General features: G+C 36.8%; 1 non-coding gene across 1 annotated transcript; it reads left to right on the top strand.

The window, feature by feature from the left end:
* The first annotated feature begins 5,543 nt into the window (after positions 1 to 5,543).
* LOC148544146 (small nucleolar RNA R71) lies at positions 5,544 to 5,651 on the top strand. The gene has a single exon (XR_015901235.1). It is a non-coding gene; the product is annotated as a small nucleolar RNA R71 (small nucleolar RNA).
* The last annotated feature ends 2,304 nt before the right edge of the window (positions 5,652 to 7,955 follow it).

Raw genomic sequence — 7,955 nt, 5'->3', positions numbered from 1 at the left:
TATTTATACTAAACTAGTTACTAGGGATTACAGAAAATAAGTAACTAAGTGCAGATAGTGCAGAAATCCACTTTCGGGGCCCACTTAGTGAGTGTTTGGGCTGAGCTTTGAAGCTGTCACATGCATAGGCCATTCTTGGAGTTAAACGCCAGCTTGGGTGCCAGTTTGGGCGTTTAACTCCAGTTCTGGTGCCAGTTCTGGCGTTTTACGCCAGAAAAGGGTCTCTGGTGGGAGTTTGAACGCCAGTTTGGGCCATCAAATCTCGGGCAAAGTACAGACTATTATACATTTCTGGAAAGCCCAAGATGTCTACTTTCCAACACAATTGTGATCGTGCCAATTGGGCTTCTGTAGCTCTGCAAAATTTACTTAGAGTGCAGGAGGTTCAGAATCCAACAGCATCTGAAGTCCTTTCTCAGCCTCTGAATAAGACTTTTGCTCAGGTCCCTCAATTTCAGTCAGAAAATACCTGAAATTATAGAAAAACACACAAACTCATAGTAAAGTCCAGAAATGTGGTTTTTGGATAAAAACTAATAAAAATATAATAAAAAGTAACTAAAACATACTAAAAACTATGTAAAAATAATGCCAAAAAGGGTATAAATTATCCGCTCATCACAACACCAAACTTAAATTGTTGCTTGTCCCCAAGCAACTAAAAACAAAATAGGATAAAAAGGAAAAGAAAATATAATAAGTTTCAAAAATATCAATGAAGATTAGTTTTAATTAGATAAGCGGGACTAGTAGCTTTTTGCCTCTGAACAGTTTTGGCATCTCACTTTATCCTTTGAAGTTCAGAATGATTGGCATCCATAGGAACTCAGAATTCAGATAGTGCTATTGATTCTCCTAGTTCATTATGTTGATTCTTGAACATAGCTACTTTATGAGTCTTGGCCGTGACCCTAAACATTTTGTTTTCCAGTATTACCACCGGATACATAAATGCCACAGACACATAACTGGGTGAACCTTTTCAGATTGTGACTTAGCTTTGCTAGAGTCCCCAGTTAGAGGTGCTCAGATTTCTTAAGCACACTCTTTTTGCTTTGGACCACGACTTTAACCGTCCAGTCTCAAGCTTTTCACTTGACACCTTCATGCCACAAGCACATGGTTAGGGACAGCTTGATTTAGCCGCTTAGGCCAGGATTTTATTCCTTTGGGCCCTCCTATCCATTAATGCTCAAAGCCTTGGATCCTTTTTACCCTTGCCTTTTAGTTTAAAGGGTTATTGGCTTTTTCTGCTTGCTTTTTCTTTTTCTTTTCTTTTTTTTCTTTATTTTTCGCATATTTTTTTTCGCAAGCTTTGTGTTTTTCACTGCTTTTTCTTGCTTCAAGAATCAATTTTATGATTTTTCAGATTATTAATAACATTTCTCTTTTTTCATTATTCTTTCAAGAGCCAACAATTTTAACATTCATAAACTTTACCATAAAAAAATGCACTGTTCAAGCATTCATTCAGAAAACAAAAAGTATTGCCACCACATCAAAATAATTAAACTATTTTCAAGATAGAATTCGAAATTCATGTACTATATTTTCTTTTTCAGAAAACATTTTTCATTTAAGAAAGGTAAAAGATTCATGGAACATTCATAGCTTTAAGACATAGAAACTAAACACTAATGATCATGTAATAAAGACAAAAACATAGATAAAACATAGAGCATAAAAACCGAAAAACAGAAAAATAAGAACAAGAAAATTAAAGAACGGGTCCACCTTAGTGACGACGGCTAGTTCTTCCTCTTGAAGATCCTATGGAGTGCTTTAGCTCCTCAATATCTCTTCCTTGCCTTTGTTGCTCCTCCCTCATGACTCTTTGGTCCTCTCTGATTTCATGGAGGACAATGGAGTGCTCTTGGTGCTCCATCCTTAGTTGTTCTATGTTGGAAATCAAATCTCCTAAAGAGGTATTGAGTTGCTCCTAATAGTTGTGTGGAGGGAAATGCATCCTTTGAGGCATCTCAGGGATTTCTTGATGATGGACTTCCTCATGCTCTTGTTGAGGTCCATGAGTGGGCTCTCTTGTTTGCTCCATCCTCTTTTTAGTGATGGGCTTGTCCTCTTCAATGAGGATGTCATTCTTTATGACAATTCCAGCTGAATTGCATAGGTTACAGATGAGATGAGGAAAGGTTAACCTTGCTAAAGTGGAGGGATTGTCCGCCACCTTGTATAGTTCTAGAGGTATGATCTCATGAACTTCTACTTCCTCTCCAATCATGATACTATGGATAATGATAGCCCAGTCTATTGTAACTTCAGACCGGTTGCTAGTAGGAATAATAGAGCGTTGGATGAACTCCAACCATCCCCTAGCCACGGGTTTGAGGTTAGGCCTTCTCAATTGAACCGGCTTACCTTTGGAGTCTCTCTTCCATTGAGCTTCTTCCACACAAATGTCCATAAGAACTTGGTCCAACCTTTGATAAAGTTAACCCTTCTAGTGAAAGGATGAGGATCTTCTTGCATCATTAGCAAGTTGAATGCCAATCTCACAGTTTTCAGACTGAAATCCAAGTATTTCCCCCGAAACATTGTGAGCTAATTCTTTGGGTTCGGGTTCACACTTTGATCATGGTTCTTAGTGATCCATGCATTAGCATAGAACTCTTAAACCATTAAGATTCTGACTTGTTGGATGGGGTTGGTGAGAGCTTTCCAACCTCTTCTCCGAACCTCACGTCAGATCTCCGGATATTCACTCTTTTTGAGCATGAAAGGGACTTCGGGGATCACCCTTTTCTTGGCCACAACTTCATAGAAGTGGTATTGATGGACCTTTGAGATGAATCTCTCCATCTCCCATGACTCGGAGGTGGAAGCAATTGCCTTCTCTTTACTCTTTCTAGAGGTTTTTCCGGCCTTAGGTGCCATTAATGGTTATGGAAAAATGAAAAGCAGAGCTTTTTTCCACACCAAACTTAAAAGGTTTGCTCATCCTCGAGCAAAAGAAGAAAAAAAGGAGTAGAAGAAGAAGAAATGGAGGAGATGGAGGAGTGTGTTGGTTTCGGCCAAGGGGGTATAAGTGTTTATGAAGTGTGAAATTGAAGGTGGTAAGGAGGGGTATTTATAGGGTAAAAGAGAGGGGGAATTCGTGTATGAAGGGGTTGGGTTTGGGAGGGAAATATTTTGAATTTTGAATGGTGAGGTAGGTGAGGTTTTATGATGGGTTTTTGGGGAAGAGTGGATGGATGTGAGTGGTGAAGAGATTTTGGGGAAGAGGTATTGATGTGATTGGTCAAAGGTATTTGGAGAAAAGTGTTATGGAGAGGTGTGAAAAGGAGAGAGAGTGAGTTGGGGTAGGTGGGGATCCTGTGGGGTCCACAGATCCTGAGATGTCAAGGAATTCTGCTCCCTGCATCTTTCTGGCGTTTAAACGCCCTCTGTGTGCCATTTCTGGCATTTAACGCCAACTCTGCTACCTTTTCTGGCATTAAACGCCAGGCTGATGTCTATTTCTGGTGTTTAACGCCAACCAGACACCTTTTTCTGGCGTTAAACGCTAGTCTGTCTGCCAATTCTGGCGTTTAACGCCAGCCAGACACCAGACACCCTTTTCTGGAGTTAAACGCCAGTCTGTCTACCAATTCTGGCATTTAATGCCTAGAATGCTACCAGACTGGGCGTTAAATGCCCATTCTGCTATCCTTACTCGTGTTTAAATGCCAGTAAGCCTGTCCTCCAGAGTGTGCTATTTTTGATGCTGTTTTTTGATTCTGCTTTGATTCTACAGCTGTTTTTATGACTCCACATGATCATCAACCTAAAGAAAACATAACATAACAATGGAAAACAAATGTATATGAAAGATAAATATAATTAAATAACATTGGATTGCTTCCCAATAAGCGCTTCTTTAATGTCAATAGCTTAACAGTGAGCTCTTAGAGAGCTTCACAGAGACTCAGAGCTTAATGGTGGCCTCCCAACACCAAACTTAGAAGTTGAGTGTGGGGGCTCTATTTAACTCTGTATTGAGAGAAGCTTTCATGCTTACTCTCCATTGTTACAGAGGAAGATCCTTAAGCCTTAAATACAAGGTAGTCATCATTCAATTGAAGAACTAACTCTCCTCTATCCACATCAATCACAGCTCTTGCTGTGGCTAGGAAGGGTCTTCCAAGGATGATGGATTCATCCTCATCCTTCCCAGTGTCTAGGATTATGAAGTCAGCAGGGATGTACAGGCCTTCAACCTTTACTAAGACACCCTCTACAAGTCCATAAGCCTGTTTCATTGATTTGTCTGCCATCTCTAGTGAGATTCTTGCAGCTTGTACCTCAAAGATCTCTAGTTTCTCCATTACAGAGAATGGCATGAGGTTTATACTTGAACCAAGGTCACACAGAACCTTCTCAAAGGTCATGGTGCCTATGATACAAGGTATTAAGAACTTTTCGGGATCCGGTTTCTTCTGAGGTAATTTCTGCTGAACCAAGGCATTCAGTTCATTGATGAGCAATGGAGGTTGATGCTCCCAAGTCTCATTACCAAATAACTTGGCGTTCATCTTCATGATTGCTCCTAGATACTAAGCAACTTTTTCTTCAACAATATCTTCATCTTCTTCAGAGGAAGAATATTCATCAGAGCTCATGAATGGCAACAGTAAGTTCAGTAGAATCTCTATGGTCTCTATATGAGCCTCATATTCCTTTGGTTCCTCAATAGGGAATTCTTTAATGGTCAGTGGACGTCCATTGAGGTCTTCCTCACTGGAAATCACTGCCTTTTCCTCCTCTATAGGTTCGGCCACTTTGGTTATAGTTATGGCCTTGCACTCTCTTTTGGGATTCTCTTCTGTATTACTTGGGAGAGTACTAGGAGGAGTTTCAGTAACTCTTTTACTTAGTTGACCCACTTGTGCCTCCAAATTTCTGATGGAGGACCTTGTTTCAGTCATGAAACTGAGAGTGGTCTTAGATAGGTCAGAGACTATGGTTGCTAAGTCAGAGAGGCTCTGCTTAGAATTCCCTGTCTGTTGCTCAAAAGATGATGGAAAAGGCTTGCTATTGCCAAACCTATTTCTCCCACCATTATTATTATTAAAGCCTTGTTGAGGCTTCTGTTGATCCTTCCATGAGAAATTTGGATGATTTCTTCATGAAGAATTATAGGTGTTTCCATAGGATTCTCCCATATAATTCACCTCTTCCATTGCAGGATTCTCAGGGTCATAAGCTTCTTCTTCAGAGGAAGCTTCTTTAGTACTGCTGGATGCAGCTTGCATTCCAGTCAAATTCTGCGAAATCATATTGACTTGCTGGGTTAATATTTTATTCTGAGCCAATATTGCATTTAGAGTATCAATCTCAAGAACTCCTTTCTTCCGAGTCATCCCATTATTCACAGGATTTCTTTTAGAAGTGTACATGAACTGGTTATTTGTAACCATCTTAATGAGTTCCTGGGCTTCTGCAGGCGTTTTCTTCAGATAAAGAGATCTACCAGCAGAGTGATCCAATGACATCTTGGACAATTCAGACAGACCATCATAGAATACACATAAGATGCTCCATTCTGAAAGCATGTCATAAGGACACCTTCTGATCAATTGCTTATATCTTTTCCAAGCTTCATAGAGGGATTCACCTTCCTTCTGTCTGAAGGTTTGGACTTCCACTCTAAGCTTGCTCAACTTTTGAGGTGGAAAGAATTTGGCCAAGAAAGCATTGACCAACTTTTCCCAAGAGTTCAGGCTTTCTTTAGGTTGTGAGTCCAACCATATCCTAGCTCTGTCTCTTACAGCAAAGGAAAAAAGCATAAGTCTGTAGACCTCGGGATTAACCCCATTGGTCTTAACAGTGTCACAGATTTGCAAGAATTCAGCTAAGAACTGATGATGATCTTCCAATAGAAGTCCATGAAACTTGCAATTCTGCTGCATTAGAGAAACTAATTGAGGCTTAAGCTCAAATATTTTTTCTCCAATTGTAGGAATTGAGATGCTTCTTCCATAGAAGTCGGAAGTTGGTGCAGTAAAGTCACCAAGTATCTTCGTTGCATCTCCACCATTGTTGTTGTTTTTGGCTGCCATGTCTTCTTCTTTTTCGAAAATTTCTGTAAGGTCCTCTCCAAAGTGTTGTGCTTTAGCTTCTCTTAGCTTCCTCTTCAGAGTCCTTTTAGGTTCAGGATCAGCTTCAACAAGAATGTCTTTATCCTTGTTCCTGCTCATATGAAAAAGAAGAAAATAAAGAGGGAAGAGGAATCCTCTATGTCACAGTATAGAGATTCTTTTATGTGAGTAGAAGAATGAAAGAATAGAAGAATGAGGTAGAGAGGGAATTAAGAGGAATTCGAACACAGAGAGAGGGAGAGGGTTCGAATTATGAGTAGAAGAGAAGTGTTAGTAAATAAATAAAATAAATAGAAAGAGATGAGAGAGAGAGTATTCGAATATTAACTAAAATAAAAGAAAAATATTTTTGTTTTTATTTTAATTATAAGTTAGAATTTGAAATTTAAGAAAAGAAGTATAATAAAATTAGAATTTAAAATAATTAGTTAATTAAAAAGAATTTTGAAAAAGTGGTTAGTGATTTTCGAAAATTAGAGAAAGAGAAAGGTAGTTAGGTAGTTTTGAATAAGATAAGAAATAGTAAACTTTTTAATTAAAACAAACAAATCAAGTGGTTAATTGAAAAAGATTTGAAAATTTTGAAAAGATAAGAAGTTAGAAAAAGATTTTGAAATTAAGTTTTGAAAAAGATATGATTGAGATTTATTTTGAAAAAAGATTTGAAAAAGAAATTTACAAAGATTTGATTTTGAAAATTAAAGTTGATGACTTGACTAACAAGAAACTAAAAGATATGATTTTAGAATTTAAAGATTGAACCTTTCTTAACAGGAAAGTAACAAACTTGAAATTTTTGAATCAAAACATTAAATGTTAGTAAAGTTTTCAAAAATTATGAAATAAAATTAAGAAAAAGATTTTGAAAATTTATTTAAGAAATTTGAAAATATTAAGAAGAAAAATGAAAAAGATTTTATTTTTTTGAAAAAGATTTGAAAAGATAGAATTTTTAAATTGAAATTTTGACTTGACTAACAAGAAACAACTAAATTTTAAAAATTTTTTACTAAGTCACCCCAAAATTTCAAAATGTATGAGTAAAATAAGGGAAAGATATTATTTTTGATTTTTTTGAATTAATGAAGAAAGAAAAACAACAAAATGACACAAGACATAAAAATTTAAGATCAAAACAAATAATGCATGCAAGAACACTTTGAATGTCAAGATGAATACCAAGAACACTTTGAAGATCATGATGAACATCAAGAACATATTTTTGAAAATTTTTAAGAAACGAAACACATGCAAGACACCAAACTTAGAAATTTTTAATGTTTAGACACTATGAATTCGAAAATGCATATGAAAAATAAGAAAAGACACAAAACAAGAAAAATTAAAGATCAAACAAGGAAAATCATCAAGAACAACTTGAAGATCAAAGAAGAACACAATGCATATATTTTCAAAAATTTAAGAAAAATTAAAACATGCAATTGGCACCAAACTTAAAATTTGACACAAGACTCAAACAAGAAAACACAAAATTTTTTTGGTTTTTATGATTTTATTAATTTTTTTGTATATTTTTCGAAAATAAAACAAAAAGTTTAAACATAAAATAAAATTTCCCAATCTAAGCAACAAGATGAACCGTCAGTTGTTCAAACTCGAACAATCCCTGGCAATGGCGCCAAAAACTTGGTGCACGAAATTGTGATCACACTTTTCACAACTCCGCACAACTAACCAGCAAGTGCACTGGGTCGTCCAAGTAATACCTTACGTGAGTAAGGGTCGATCCCACGGAGATTGTCAGCTTGAAGCAAGCTATGGTCATCTTGTAAATCTTAGTCAGGCGGATTCAAATGGTTATGAGGTTTTGATAATTAAGAGATAAATAGAACATAAAAT

Source organism: Arachis ipaensis, chromosome B9 (genome assembly GCF_059453495.1).
Source record: "Arachis ipaensis isolate K30076 ecotype BB chromosome B9, ASM5945349v1, whole genome shotgun sequence".
Lineage (NCBI taxonomy): Eukaryota > Viridiplantae > Streptophyta > Magnoliopsida > Fabales > Fabaceae > Arachis > Arachis ipaensis.
The sequence above is the reverse complement of the archived record's forward strand: the minus strand, read 5'-3'. Positions and strand labels throughout refer to the sequence as shown.